Source organism: Uloborus diversus, chromosome 9 (assembly GCF_026930045.1).
Source record: "Uloborus diversus isolate 005 chromosome 9, Udiv.v.3.1, whole genome shotgun sequence".
Taxonomy (NCBI): Eukaryota; Metazoa; Arthropoda; class Arachnida; order Araneae; family Uloboridae; genus Uloborus; species Uloborus diversus.
Window position 1 is genome coordinate 94,880,552 of NC_072739.1, and position 16,722 is coordinate 94,897,273.

At 32.9% G+C, this 16,722-nt stretch overlaps 1 protein-coding gene across 2 annotated transcripts in view; it reads left to right on the forward strand.

The window, feature by feature from the left end:
• The first annotated feature begins 1,169 nt into the window (after nucleotides 1–1,169).
• Nucleotides 1,170–16,722, forward strand: part of LOC129229923 (Na(+)/H(+) exchanger protein 7-like) — a 288,720-nt gene continuing 273,167 nt past the window's right edge. For both annotated transcript variants that reach the window (XM_054864302.1, XM_054864303.1), the window contains exon 1: nucleotides 1,170–1,260. The gene's annotated coding sequence lies outside the window, so the exon portion shown is untranslated. The remainder of the gene's footprint in view (nucleotides 1,261–16,722) is intronic.

Consider the following 16,722-nt stretch of genomic DNA (forward strand, 5'->3'; position numbering starts at 1 on the left):
TTTTGTTCCGTTCTTATTGTCCTTTTTTCTGTGAGTTGTAGGCCAAAATAGTTCCTTTTGCTACATGCAAATATGTAATACAGTAACCCCTCGTCACATCGCGCCTCGTTATACCGCTCGCTCGGATAGATCACGCTTTTCCTTTGTCTCCCGAAAAAGTGTTTTGTTTAAATTACCACTGCTTTACATTTGTCATCACACAAAAAATATATTTTTTTCATTCGTGGTAGTTTCCTCTCTTTTAATTAATGAATAAAATTAGCACATTTTCCATATTAACAATAGCTAACAACGTTATCTCGGATGACTTTTCATTCTTTCGCTCACTTTCATTAAAAAAGGGGTGTCTTGAAACCCTGAAATACGTGTCTGCAATTAGTTTGAAAATTTGTACCTGATATTATGCTGTTCAATATTGTTACTTTGTTGCACAAAGTTATTGATTCATTTCATATTTTTCAAAAACTTTATTCGTTGCAGATTTTAGACGCAACTTCCGATTAGAAAAGGATCAGTTACCCTAACCCCCCCCCCCAGTTTGACGTAAATCAATGATTTTTTATTTTTTAATTATATTATATGATGCGATACTAATTTACAATTTAACATGCCATACATAGGGCGATTATTTTATTATATTTTACACTAGTCATTCTTTGTAAAACAAGTAAAAAAACAGCTCATCCTAATACGTTTTTTACCTTAAAGACTCAAATGAAATATGATTCCTGCCAAACCACTTGACCGTGAGATTTCTAATGTAAAATATCGGCTTGGAAAGATTTACGTAAAAATGGGTTTGACTCCCTCCCCCCAAGTAAGGTTATGTAGTGATTTTTTAACCCCCTCTCCCCCTCGGGACCCTTACGTAATTAATAAATGGCCCCTTACTGAAATTGGGAAAAAAAAGGTTAGCACAAAAGAGGGAAACCATTAACTTTTTCTCGCACACAGCTTTTTCGATTTTTTTTTTTTTGAACATAATTTTTAAATGTTCATCAAGGACTCTTCCGTTACTTCTTCCTTTTGCAGAGCACATTCGCATCTACTTTTTTTGTCTTGCAGCCCTCGGCAAAAGTTCCGTTACCGGTGCGCTACCGAAGCGCCTCCTAGTGTCTCGCTGCAAAAGCGAAGAAGAGAATATAAACAATCTGTTGCTCGCCTCGAAATGCAAAGCACGTAGCGATCGTGGGTGTCGTCATAAGCGGTAATTTTTGGAACGAGGATGAACTTCATTTCTCCTGCCCATTGATCAACTGGGTAAGTGAAACAAAAAGAAATTTTGTTCGTCTACCAGTAAAAATAGATCTATTTTATACTTGTGCTTTTTTGTTTTCGTGTAGCACGTGCTCGCAGTGCGCATATTGTAGATGGAATGTTGTTGTACGATCGTACCTGCGCGTTACAGATATGTTTTATTCCAAACAAATACAGTTAACTCTCGATTATCCGCGGAATTGGGTGGCACAAGTGCCGGGATAAACCTTAAAAAGGATAAATTAAGGGGGAAAGAAGGTAAAAATTGATCGTTCTCAAAAACTTCGCTGCCTTGATGCATAATACTTTCTACAAACAGTGAAAATATATCCAGCACAGTAAAAATATTTTGTATTTATGCCAGGGCTCGAAAATATCATGATATTTTCGAAAATATCCGATATTTTGATACATATCGGATATTTTGATATATATCCGATATTTTCAATTAGCACAAACTGAAGTCTTCAAAATAGTAAATGCATCCTCAAATCACTCTTTATTTTTTTTGCATTATAATTACAATATGTAGACTTAAAATTAAGGTTTCTTTAATTATTTATGCATAATATTTTTATCAATTGTAATGAAGTTAATTTAGGATTAACTGTTTTACTCATTTTTCTTCTGTTAGCTACTCTTACAGTTATATGATACAGAAATAAACAGTATGCATTAATCAGTGCACAATCATAAGAACTTTTCTTTTTTTCTGATCAATATGTAATGTTTGACTAGAAACTTTTAATATGAATTAAAAATGTAACATTACTAATAATTTTATGAATATAAAATACCAAGTAAAAAAGGAATATTATATTACTTTGTTATATTAATGATGTATTAATATGTCATAAAGATATAGTACATAACTTTTAGGTTATTTTTAATAATAAATTAACAATATTAGTATGAATAATGTACTTTGCTTTTTGCAAATACAGCAACTGAAAAAATAAATATCGAAAATATCAAAATATCATGATATTTTCAAAATAAATATCGGATATATATCGCGATATATATCATGATATATATCGACTGATATATATCGGCAAACCCTGATTTATGCACAATAGAACTTAACATCAATTAAAGAACAAGTATGTACGATGAAGGAAGCACAGTAAATGAGTAGAGCAAAAACAACCGAGTTTAAATTTACAATTTTTAGATAAAAAAAAAACAGCTATTGTTATTTGATTTTTGCTGCAAAAATACATGTTCCCGATAGTCGATTGACTAGCGGATAATCCACCCCGCGGAAAATCAGGAGTTGACTGTAATTTAAAAACCTATTGTAAAAATGTTTCAATAAACATTCCAAATTTTGCACAAAAATAATGAATTCATGAATCGAATTATAAATGGAATAATTTTCACATCCATTCACGACAGGTCTCGGGCGCTTTTTTTCAGTCCTCTCAAAAAGATATTTCAAAGATGAAATTTGAAAAAGTTATAATTGTTTCACGACGTAAACTTCAGTTTTATATTTTCATGAGAGATTAAAACAGCTATTTTCCTTCATTTATAAACAGGGCCGGATCTGGAGGGGGGGGGGGGATAAGTCGAGGCCATTGCCCCGGGTGGCAATTTCGGAGGGTGGCAAATCCACCCTTTTTCTGTGTGTTTTTCGTTGAAGCTCGATATAAAAAATTGAAGGGATATGTGTAAGGGCGGTAGTTTCAAGATTTGCCCCGGCTCCGAAAAATCGAAGATCCGGCACTGCCTATAAAAAACGAAAGTTAGAAAAAAAAAACAGTAATTTTTTCACTAAAACGTCTGCATTAGGAGCGTATTTGAGTGTCTGTAAAATATTTACACGATGAATTTTAAGTTATTTGTGTGGAACAATGGCACAACGTAAAAAGGAGTACGGAGCAGAATAAACTCTCACCACCACCACCACAAAATATATGAATTGTGTGTATACTCATACATGTCTGCATTTGTGTATTTATATGCGTGTACACAAGTGAAATCCCGCACCCCCTCTTCCCCATGCTACGTCGTTGTTTTAAAGCAATTTTTATAGCTAATGTGGCTATTTTCTCCTATTTCTCGCGAAGTATCCGGAGTACCGAAAGAAATCGGATAAAATTACAATTTTTTACCTCTAGTTTTAATTTTGTAAACGCATCAATTGTCAATGAAGCAATGAACATGTTAAGTTTTTAAATGCACATATTTTTATAAACTGTTAAGCGCATTATTAAGCAGCATGGATTTATTTTTATTTCCTAAACACGTTCGTGCAAAAAAAGCTTCTAAATTAAATTGAGTTTTTTCCTTTTCACTTAAAATGGTTCACATACTGTTGTAGTGGACAAACGAATGCGTATGTGACATTTTGGCATAGGAATGTTCTTTAAGTAGGAACAACCTTTTTTTTTTTTTACATTCTGAACTTTGAATTGAAAACATTCACTTTACTGAGAAAAAAAGCGAAGAAAATGGATCAAAATCAATATTATTGCAATGCCCCAGTGGTGCTGAGAACTTACATTTTTGGAGGGCAGAAAATCTCAATTTGTCGAATGAAGCTCCAAATTTTGCCAAAAGAGGATAATTTTTGCCGAATGGAGCTCCAAACTCTGATTTTGCCGAATCGCCAGACAAAATTTACCGAACAAGGAAATTTTAGGGCGGTCGTAGTGGACATCCCCCCCCCCTTTAGAAACACGGATTAAAGTCTATCTACACTACTTGAACTCAAAAACTAATTTGCCCAAATCGAATCTTAGCTATTTTTCATTTAATAAAACTTTGAAGCGTATACATTCTGTGACTCTAAATGGTTTTTAATGTTCTGGGAAGAATACTGCATACACCATCTTCTGCAGCCTCAAATGCATTTAAGGCTTTTGTCGGTTCTCATGCTAGCATCCCTCAACATACAGTTCGAAGAGAACCGTCAATTATTTGATCATTGCGAATGCGAGGCAATCGTGGTTTGTTTTTACGTATATAAGAACAAAACAGTATGAAACAGAAACTGGTAGCGAAGACGATTGAATTGGATTAAAAAAATAGTATGACTACATACATGCATAATTTATAGCCTATGTCACTCAGTAAGAATGCACCTTTCATATAGCGAAAGTATTTTTCAAATCGTTGCAGTGGTACCGGAGATTACCTCGAACATATAAACACACAAAAATCCGCTCTCTCTCTTTATAATATTAGTATAGATATTTTATTTTCAGAATAAAATGGCAACTATGTTCACACAACTCATTGTATATTATGGAATAATATGTGTGGAACAAGATTTGTGGGAGTGCTGGTCCCATTATCAAGAGAGAGAGATAATTAATAAATTAACTCCTTTTCTGAAGACACTGTTCGAAAGTTGAAATCTCTCGTCCAACTTTGCAATATTCTATACAAAATAATAAACTTAAAAAATCTCATGATGCTGTAAAAAAAAAAGCGAGTTAAAAAAATAAATAAATAAGTAAAAAAAAATAGAAATTTTAACTTTTTTGGTTCAAAGTTACACTACTTCTATAAAATAATTTATTTGCATCACATTTCTCACATGGTTCAAAGTTAAGTGGCGAGATAATTCTAAACCAGTTTAATAATTCATTCCACGATTATTCCATTCAAACGATTTTTATAATAATCTTCACTTATAACTATCAAAGATACGGCCAAGGTTTTTTTCAAGGCTTGAAATTACTGCTGGTGGGCTTGGCAGAGGGGGTGAGGAGGGGGTGGACAGAAGTGATAGGAATTCGAGGATTATTCGCTGTCTATAGTAGGAATAGTTGTCTCCAGTGACCTTGAGTTTATATTAGCAGTGTCGTACATAGTACCTCTAAATAATTCTTCTGGGGGTGCACCGAAGTCGTGTACGCTACTGCATATTTGTTTTACATAAATAAATTAAGGAAAAAAAGTTTGCGTGTGAAAGAGAATTTTAAGTTATAAGTTGCAATTTCTAAAACTGAACCTGTACAAGACTCAATATTCGGATTTAAGAAACCTGACACGACCCAAAATTCTTTTAGGTTTGAAAGAAGCAAAAGTTTTTTTTCTTTCATAAGGGTCAATAAACATCCCTTTGCAGCTGGTAAAAATTCGGAAGGTTCATAGAAAAATTGGGTACGCTGTACCGATTTTTTCGGGAGATGAAAGTAAAAAAAAAAAAAAATGAAGAAAAAATGTTTCAAAAATGTAAAGACATACACAATTTCCATTATTTGTGTGTGAAAAAATTTCGGTTTTTCGATAGCGATCGTTTTATCGTAGAGATTTCCCTCGAAATTCTAATCACCGAGAATCCCTTTTTGCGGGAAATACGGTGTTATGAAAAAAACCCGGGAGATAGTTAGAAAATTGGGGAGTTCGGGAAAAAGCATTATAATTCCGGAGTAGTCTCCGAAACGAATCGGGAGGGTTGGTTGCAAGGGGGGGGGGGGCATGCTTACACCATTGAAATTTTTAGGGGAATTGTTTTTTTGGGAGGTATTTTTCTCTTTTTGGGGGGGGGAGGGAGTTCTCTGGGGGTTCTTTGCGATATTTAACGGGTAAGCCTTTATTTTTTGGGGGCTGGACACCCCTGGCTGTGTTAATGTATCTTTTGGGGTGCCTACCCCTAATACAACAAAGACCCCCAATAGCAGCGCCCTCCCTCCAAAGAGAAAATACCCCTTATGACACTATCTCCCTGAAAATTTCAGCGGCGCAGTCTGCGCCACGATCCCTCTACTGGCACCCCTGGTATAGTAAAAATATGATTTTAAATCGCAAAAAATGATTTTAATTACAGAATAAAAGGGGGGAGGGATGTAAGTGTTAGCTTAATGCTGTTGTACAAACAAATGTCTTGTCAAAATACAAGTGACATATTTTATTTACAACTGTAACAAGCACCGGAAGTTGTATCCTTCCTTTATTACCGAATTTCACTTGACATGAAAGGAGACCTGTAAATCCGTGTTTGTTTGATTCTTGTTCGCTATCGCTATGGAAGATATACTTTGTTTTCCGGTTCTGTGTGAGCCACATATAAACACACCAAAAAGAAGTGATTCAAGGTTAATGATACAGTATGAATGCCATGAAGCATCTGTTGTTGATCATAATTTACTATCATCATCTGTCATCGGTCATTATTGCACTTTGGACCATTCCTATTTCCTTGGATAATGCAAACTCATTCTTGCAATGCTGCATCTTCTAGGCGGGGTAATTAATTACTCATCACAGTGGTTCTCAATCACTCGTACCCTTTTTTTAACCGACTTCAAAAAGGAGGCGGTTATCAGTTCATACCGTAAGTATGTTTTTTTTTTTTGTTTGTCCACTCATAGCGTCTCACCTAGTGAACCGATTTTGATGATTCTTTTTTTGATGGATAGGGGATGGCTCAACTTAGGTCCCATTACTTTGTTTGACCATATTTGTTCTTTAGAAAAAAAGTTATGGGCAAAAAACAGTAAATTTTATGCAATTTCCCTATAATATTGTAGCGAAGTTCGCACTTTTCATTCGTGGATAACGGTGGCTCAGTGGTAGAATTCTCGCCTCCCACACGAGCGTCCCGGGTTCAAATCCCGACTAGAACAAAGTGAATTTTACTAAAATTTCGTTTCTACTGTTTCCCGTATTTTCTCGAATGTTCTATTAATTTCTGTATCTTTCCAAGTCTGGAAAGTTCCAGCACTTTCTCAAGTTGTATATAAGGAGATGTAACGTTCCTTCGTGGTTCTGAATAAAGATCTCGAGTTGAGACTAACGCTTGAGTATTCGCGTCATTTGGCTTTCACATTGTCTTCGCTATCTTCATGTACGCGACAATATGAAACTCATTGTTATAAAAGTTTGGTGCCATCTAAGAGTAACATTAATAGTAATTGTAATGATAATTTTGAATAAAGGCTTTTCTAAAGCAATATAGTGATATAGGGCCGAACTTCTTACTAGGTAACTTCTTACTTTTACTGAAATATCTACATTTACACTAAAAAGAATGAAATAAAAAAATTTTGAAAAAACAAATAGAACCGACTTCAAAATTGCTCTAAAAAGTGAAAAATAATTTTATTCTTTAAACACCATCGATAATGCTTTTAAACATAATTTTTGAAGTTGGCGCAAAAACAAAACGTAAAATCCAGTGTAACCATGCTTCGTTCATATTTTTTTTTTTAGAAAAGCATCCAAAATTACGAACGAAACATTTATATCGCTATTCAAATATGCTGTCATCAATGCATAATGTATGTGATAGTGAAGAAACTGGTCCTGGTTAAATTTATAGTTGTATTTGAGTTATGGCTGTGAATGATTTTATCTATCGTTTTTGCGCCAACTTCAAAAATTATGTTTAAAAGCATTATCGATGGTGTTTAAAGAATAAAATTATTTTTCACTTTTTAGAGCAATTTTGAAGTCGGTTCTATTTTTTTTTTTCAAAATTTTCTTATTGTGTATCATTACTTGTGCGTACCCTCAACATTAACATTTCAGCGGCATTAAAATGTGTCCTATAGTTAAAGCTTAACTACTAACCGGATAAAAGTTTAAAAAGAATCAGGGTTGGCAAAAACCCAGGTTTTTAAAAAAAAGCCCATGCACCCAGGGTTTTTTTAAATAAAACCCCCCAAAAAACCCCCAACTGCAGCTGGAGTTTTTAAAAGAAGTGTGGGTTTTTTGTCTTTTTTTAGGGAAAATGTGGGGTACTTGTAGCATATTGTAACGCAATTATATGTACAAAGCACAAAAATTGTCTTGGGGGAAAAAAAAAAAAGCTGGAAAATTCAGCGTTTTCTGAAGAAAAGTATAAAAGACGACGAAACCCAAGAATGGTGAAGTTTCAGGTTTTTAAGTTTCCATAATTACCAACAGTTAACGCAAATTTACTTCTCGAGTGATAAAATCTATTGTTTGTTTGTTTTTAATTACTACCTACTTTTTTTTTTCATTTTACTTTATTGCATTTCATTTTGTTATGCAAAACTACTGTAGAACCTCAAGTAGTTTAAATCCCTTTTTACTGAATTCCCGCTTAATCAAGACATTTCTTTGAATTTTATGTTGCCTGTTTTTCTATTTCTGTGTACAGAGTAAAAAATGTAAAATTTTTTCCGCAAGATAATGAAAATACTGTACATCCTATTCTGTTTTCTGTCCAACCGTTTGTAAAACCTGTTAATTTCTAAAAAAAATATACCTTGTTTATTCGAGGTTTGTGACCTGCTGGTTTGCAGAAAATAATTCACATAAAAGCCTTTTAGCTAAAGTAGTTTCCTCTGTACAATCCACAAATATTGAGAAAATCGGACGTGACAGGACTTAGTCAAGATAATTTGAGTTATTTATTGACCAGTGAGAAAAAAAAAGTTAAATATATTTATTTAAAATCTTTCAAGTACTTTTTAAATGCTTTTAAGAGTTAAGAAATATTATTAAAGTTCAAAATTCATTTTTTATGTTCATTGTCTGTGATGAAGAACAAATAAAAAAGAAGTTTAAATTGTGAAAGTATTTATAATAATTTTTTAAAAAACAACACAGAAATTTTTTAAAAACCCAAAAGTGGGATCAATAATGGTTTTTTTTTAAATGGTTTTTTTCAAAAAAACCCATTGGGTCCAATCCGGCCAACCCTGACTGGATCATGTTGAATTTAACTTCCAATGCCCTCTTCTTTTTTTCTACATACAGTATTTTGCTCTGTCAAAAAGTACTGAATTGGGTTCAATCTGGCCAACCCTGAAAAGAATAGGTCATTTAATTTGAAAACCTGGCCCGTCATTTGGGCGATCAGGGGGTGGAGTTAACTGACCCCCCTGGATTTGAACACTAGAATTACGGAGGGGTCATTTTAACCCCAAGCAAACTTTTTTTGCTAATTGCCCCTCTGTATTTTCATAAAAACTTTAATCCTTCCTTGACTTTTCCTAAAAAATCGTATACTGTTTAATAATATACAGCTTTCAAGAATATTAAATTTTTGTTTAACCCAAACTAAAGGCTATTACATAAAAATGTGGGCTGGTGTCATTTTGACCCTTTTGAGAAAAAAAGACATGCAAATGCATTTACTGATGCTGAAACATAGCAGAATCTAAAAAATGATTTTTAGATTATAGCATTGTGCAAGAACTTGAAGCATTTATAATGTTTGTACATAAAAACATTAGCCGCTAGTTTCTGAAATGCAAATAAAACAGCGCTAGTTGTTTTAAGGATTTTCAGACTTTTTTTGAAAACGCTTCAGTATTCATTCTTAAAATCTCTGCATCCTTTAAATAAACTGCGATTTTTCTAAATATGTTTATTTTCAACTAATTTTTACAAATAAACAAAACTATGTAGTATGTAGGAAACCATGCAGATTTTTTCTCTGGGGTCAAAACGATCCCCCCAGCCATGTTTCTAGGTATACGAAGATCGCCGTAATTCTAGTGTTAAATTGTATGTTTTTGATTTTTTTTCGTATAAAATGCTATGACGGGCCTGTTTAAAACATTTTTTAAAGACATTTTCTGTCATAAGTTTTATTAAAAAGTCCCCAAAAATTTTTCGGAAACCCTTGGTTTGTTTTTGCTTACGAAGTTCATTCATGATTGCTTATTTAGCTTGTTCAAATGTAATCAGTGGCGGATTAACAGGTGAAGAGAACTAGGAAAAATATTTTCTACTTTTGCCATTTTGAATCCCTTTTTGTGACGAGCCTTTAAGTTGTGAAAGTATATCTTAGATTTTATGCTTTGGAAAAAAAATGTATCGTTGAACAAAATATTCGCATCACTATTTCGTCAAAAACTGCCAAGTTAACTGTAAATCATTTTCAAAAAATTTTGTTTAGAAAACCGGTTTCAGTTTCTTTGTATCGTTGATTGCACTCACATAATTACATACTCACATAATTAGTTAATGGCGACACATTTCGCAAAAGTGAAGCTTGATTCTCAAAATATTTGCTTGAAATTCAGTTTCACCTCATTTTATCGCAGAGAAAATTCGTGTCATCGTTCATTCACAGACTGCATTATTGATGAGTCATGTTAGAGCAGGTTTCTTATTTTTTTTAATTTGTGGAACCCTTTTAAATAACCTCTTTTTTCGTGGAACCCTTGTTTTTTTGGTAAGTAGTATAGTTTGAAGCAACATTCTTGAAATGTTTTATTTACAGTCAAAGTGAAAAATATGTCAAATAAAAATTTTTAATGCCAAAACTTAATTAAAAAATTAACGAAAAGTAAAATCTGTAAACAACTTTGGAAAAAAAATTGCAGACACAAACAAAATTTTAAAGTTTAAAAAAAGTTTAAGCTTTGAAAATTTACTATTTTAATAGATTTTTTATGTTTCCCAAAAAGCAAGGAAAATAAAGATTGAGAATTTCGTGGAACCCTTGAATGATCTGCATGGAACCCCTGGGTTCCGCGGAACACAATTTAAGAAACGCTGCTTTAGAGAAAGATTAACTTTATTGGAAAAGGTAATTTACATTTTTGATTATAAATTCAACTTCGATTTGTATGTTTGAAAAAATATTCACATGATCTTTCAGTCATAAACTGGATCAGCGAGTCGTGTCAGATAAAGAGATCTTGATTATTGCAAAAGGTTCTTTGCCATTTTTGTTTAGAAATTCAATTTCACTTTGTTTGTTGGAGGAAAGAGAACTTGATTCTTGTTAAAAGTACATTTTGTTTCGAAATTTAACTTCATTTTCAATGTAAAAAAAATTACATGATCGGTTAGTCATTACTAAGGATTATTGATGCGTCATGTTATAGAAATAGAGTTTGATTATTGAAAAAGATTCGCTACAATTTTGTTCAGAAATTCAATTTTACATTGTTTGTTTGAAAAAATATTTAAATCATCATTCAGTCAGTAACTGAATTTGTGATGAGTCATGTCACTAATTACTAGCTGAAAGAAAAAGTGATCCTTCTTAAAAGTTCTTTGCATGTTTGCATATAAACTCAATTTTACTTTATTGTTTAAAAAAATATTCATATCATCTTTCAGCCATTTTCTATGAAACGATCAATAATGAGTCGTTTCATAGAAAAAGAACTTGATTGTTGCAAAATGTTCTTTTACAATTTTGTTTAGAAATTTAATTTAATTTTGTTTTTTTGAGAAAATATTCCCACCATCATTCAAACAGTAATTGTGAATTAGTGATGAGTCTTGTCACTAATTCAAAGAAAACTTGATTCTGGTTAAAAGTTCTTTAAATTTTAGTTTATAAATTTAATTTTATTTTGTTTGAAAAATTATTGACGTCAGCTTTCAGTCATTACCCGTGCATCAGTGATGAGTAGTGGCATAGAAAAAAGAACTTGAGTATTGCAAACGGCTTTTTTATATTTTTGTTTGGGAATTCAATTTCAACTTGTTTGAGAAAAGTCGTTCAGTTAGTGATTGTGAATTAGTAATGAGGTATATCAGGGGGAAAAGAGCTTGATTATTTGCTAAAGGTTTTTTAATTTCTACTTAGAAGTACGATACTTCTTTGAATCGATGAAAACATATTCGTATCACTGCTCAGTGAAATACTGTGAATTAATGTTGTGTCGTATAATAGAAGGAGAACCAAGTTGTAAAAAGTGCTTCTGTAACCATTTTTCCTTTTTAGCTAATTCTACTTTCCTTCATGAGGTTGAGCAAAATATTTGAATCCCCACACGGGTGCCCCCCCCCCCCCCCAAGTTCAATACCGCAAATTTCCCCCAAATTTTTGCTCAACCCTCTCTCCCTTTTTTATTTCTTAGCTCTCTTTCTTCATTTTAATTTTTTAAAAATATTTTTATTTATTTATTTTTTGTTTTTAATTATTATTATTATTATTATTATCATTGAATTGGAAAAGTTCTCTGCTACGCCAAAGATACACACACACACACACACAAAGTAAATAAATAAATGAAATAAAATATAAACATAATAAAATAAATAATTTAAATGAAAGATAAATCAACAGATAAAGTTTATTAGACAAATAAATAATAATAAAAAATCCAACCTTCCCAAATTGATGGCGCAACTTGCGCCATAATTCCCCTCCTGTGGGCACCCCTGCATTCCCATTCAATCAATAACCTTAAATAAATGAATATTGAGCCATCACTTAGATCACCACTTGGCTTCATGTAAGTGGTTCCAAAAGCTCATAACTCTTACAGAATTACATTTCAGTCTTCTTGTAATCTTTGTATTCCTTCAGAACAAGTCTCAGATGGAATATACTCTGTCCCTAGGGTAGCAAAGATTCTACATCAAGTGTCTTTGCTTCCTACGCAGCCTTATAGATCTTACTGACCAAAGCTACATCCATATCGAATACAAATGATATCAGAAAAGGTTTCGAGCGATGGAAAATATCTAATTTCGCCCTTGAGATCCAGTCAATCTTCGGAATAATTTCCCAAAAGTTTTGTATTTTGTACTTCATGGAACGGCTAATGCGCTTTCCTGATATGAATCATTTTCTTGCTCCATCCTGAAGTGTGGATAAAATATTTCAAGACTTTGTTTTATGAGGAAAGTATGATGTGAAGTTATAAATGTTACTGTGGAAGATCGAAACTTGGTAGATGTCGACTATGGGTGCGATATCGATGTCGATGTTTTGGAAACATCGATGTTTTTGTTAAAACATCGATGTTTTTAACATTGATGTTTTACTTTCGATGTTTTTGGACCATCGATGTTTTGGTTTCGATGTTTTTTCGATGCTGATGTTTTTGCATTTTAACTGAAAATTATCATAAAATTTGCTCCATTTTTCTCGCTAGGTAATTAAGTTTACTTATGGGGTTGCCAAAAAAAGTCATTTTTTGCACCCGTTTTATAAGCACAATTTTTCTGTGTAGAGGATGATTTTTCGGAAGATCACTACAAAATAGTAGAAGATTAACTAGAAAGCTATTGGAAGAACCTGACACTGGTGATCTGGTGCCAGAACTTGCAGTCTATTTCAAGGTTCCAGTTCTTAAACTAAAGGAAAATCCTATACGTATTTGATAGTGATGGCAACTTCTGTTCCATCGAAGAGAGATGTTTCTCTGACTGGTGGGATAGTCTGCGAAAAGAGAAATGCCCTTCTAGGGGACAAAAAGTAAAGAAACTTCTTTTTCCCCAAACTGTCAACACCAATATTCGGGATTACTTATCAATTTCCCCCAACAAGCAATTTGTGTTTCATTATTAACTAACAGTACAACACATATTTATTACTCTTAAAAATAATTGTTAGGAATAATTTTGTATTTTAAAAATATTTAGCACAACTTTTTCTCATCATTCAACTGACGATAAGTGCTATGGTACATTTTTTCTTAGATTCTTTTTTGATATAAATTTACTTTTAGTTTAATTCAGTTAAAAAATATTTCCTTATTATTATAACTAGTTAGTATTAACCGGTGCTGGTCTTATTATCAATTTTTGTCCTACTATAATATCAAGATGTTGCGAAATTATTCTTATTAAATTATACTTATGATTTGAGGTTCAGTATTTTCAATATATTCGTCGGGTACGTATTCTTTTGTATTGCTTAAATTAGCGTAGTATATTCAAAAATGTATGTTATGCATTGATAAAAAGATCGATGTTTTAAAACATCAATGTTTGGAAACATCGATGTTTTTTGGTCGATGTATCAATACCATCAATGTTTTAATTTCTAACATCGATGTTTTGCCATCGATGTCGCACCTCTAAATGTCGACATTCATACTGTAATGTCGTGTTGACGAAAGTTCGATTATTTTCAACGAATCATCGGCGAATGTTGGCATTCTTAAATTTCTGTCTTTTATAGTAACGTAGATATTTAACCAAAAGAGTTGGGATACTTTCAATATTCATATTTTTATGAAAGGTCAAAAAATGTCAGTTTAGATTACAAAGGAGGCAGTGAGAAGCAAAGGGATGTAAGTGGCAAAGTTAAAAATTTGGAGGTAACCAGTACACATGGTAGGTGAACCTCTCCTTTGTCTTGGGCCAAGAGATGGTACTAGTAGCCCTGATAGGGTTGTTACACAGCAGACTTAGAAAAAAATTTCAATGAAAGCCTACCTAGGATCTTATCTTTAAACGCGTTTTACTCAAAACTTGAAAATGTCCACTTACATCCCTTTGCTTCTCACTGCCTCAAATGTCCCTCTGTAAGGGAAAACATTTATTTTGTTTAACAAAACGGGGTTTGAGACCAGTTAGCAAAAGTTTTTATTATTTTTCCAATAATAAACCAAATATTTTTTAGGGAACCGGCTATAGAGAAGTTGCTTCTCTCCCCCCTCGCCCCCCCCCAACTACAGCATTAATGTGAACTGATCGCATTGCTTTTTGCATCATAACTTAGTTCGAAATATCTACATAATAATCTGAAAATCCATGAATTCATGAAATTTATTTTTATCACGAAATTTCATTAGGAGTTGCCAAACATTAGCCAATACTATTTTACACAACTTGTCACAGAATAAATTTACTTATACTATTGAAAAGTCAGAATATTGCATTACATATGAGGAAACAAATGCAATTGAAAGTAGGCATTTCTTTTGCCTGTGACAGAAACTGAACAACTAAAATAAAGTAAAGAGAAACTTATCCACTAATTTCTAGTGCAACTTTTTTGAAAGTATTTTACGTTCACGCGAATTACTTTTTTTACACTCTATCTATATTTTCCTCGGTAATTAAAGTATTTTTTGAAAAAGTTAATCAATTGCAGCACTATCATAAAACAGAAGAAAGTAGGGTCCCGAAAACTCGGTCTAATGTGGACGTGACCGAGATTTTGAAAATGCGTGCAGGCTCGTCATTTCGAATTTTTTCCCAGAGATTTCAAAGAGTGTAGACATAATGCTGATTTTATTTTAACAACAAAAACCACGCCCACTCTTATGCAAAAACATTAAATTCAAAACCGTGGTGGGGGGGGGGGGTCAACTGAACCCCTAATATAAGAGCTAGTGTGCGCACAGGTCTTTCTGGAGGCGTTTGACTTCGACTCCTTAACTCAAAAATCAATCCGTAAAAACTCCATGACTCCGTAGCCCTGGCTGAGCTGTGGAATCAAAAGGAAAGTGGCGGACTCCGACTCCTGTAATTGTAAAGCCTCAGGCTCCTTTACCCCAAAATTAGTTCGACTTTGTAACTTTTTGTAACTCGGTCGGGTTTTCGAGAATACTGCACTAAATTTTCGAACCAACTAGAGATGTGTCGTTCATGAACGAACGAGTCAAAAAGAACGAATCCTTAAAATGAACGGATCCGTTCGTTCACTGAACAACCGTTCTTTTGAACAGTGAGCAGTTTGGAACATTGTATTGATACACTTGTGATAAAATCGCTTAAAAAAATTTAAAAAAAAAAAAAAAAAACATTTATCTTCAAATTTTTAACCCTCAATCAATCTCAGATTTCCTTTTTCTCAGTACATTACGAGAGTTTCGAACCTTTTTACTCTCTGCTTTTTATTCATTATTTTTCTACAACCGTTGAAGTTAATTTGCAATTTTCCAATGTATCCATTAATAATGTTTTGTGTAACTTGTTTGAGCAACTAACAAAATGTTTGGGCTACTAACAAAATGCCCGCTTCCTGTCCCACGCAACTGCTAAAACCTTTCTCATGCTTTCTGTCGCCAAAATTATTTCTAAAAATACCTTTTATCACTTTTCTGGCCATCCTTTTGCTTTCTATAACATCCCTATCAACTACCATCTATATTGATTTATCTTTGTTTTTTTAATTATCAACACGCTTTTATTAGCTTCACCTGTATGTACGTGTGTATGTATGTATCGTGTAACGAAATCTTGCAACTCAAATATCCTCACATCCTGCGATCGGATTCTTTTGAAATTTGACACGCGACCTTATACTTAATCACAATGCAATATTATGATCAAATTAATTAATTATTAATTGCTAGATAATTCCAATTTTAATCAACATTTTGACATAAATCCAACAATGTGAAGAAAAAATTGAAAGAAAAATATTTAAAAATGCTCACAAAAATTATTTAAAAATATCTATAAAAACCTTTGATTTTTCTGCATCAGACAAAATTTGTTCCAATGTTCCTAGGTAATTAGAACATGAGTTACGATTTTTTAAACTAATTTCATGCCGTGAGCCTTCAATTGGCAATTCATTGTTAATCATGCCATTGTTGATCAATATTTTCATTAAAATGTATCTCAAATTCTCAAAGCAATATATAAATATGATTTCCGCACACTTGCATCGCTGACTGAGATGGATTAACTGGATTAGACAATTACTATTCGACAAGCAATTTAGCGGAGCCGTTGAATGGTTTTTAGAGCTCGGCTATTACACTTTAAGGAGTAAAATTATTCTTTTTGGAGTTCGAGAGACCGCATTTCAAATGCTACCCGAAACCTTTAGTCGCTTGTTTTGAGGCAAATTTCATGAATATAAAAGATTTTGAATTATTT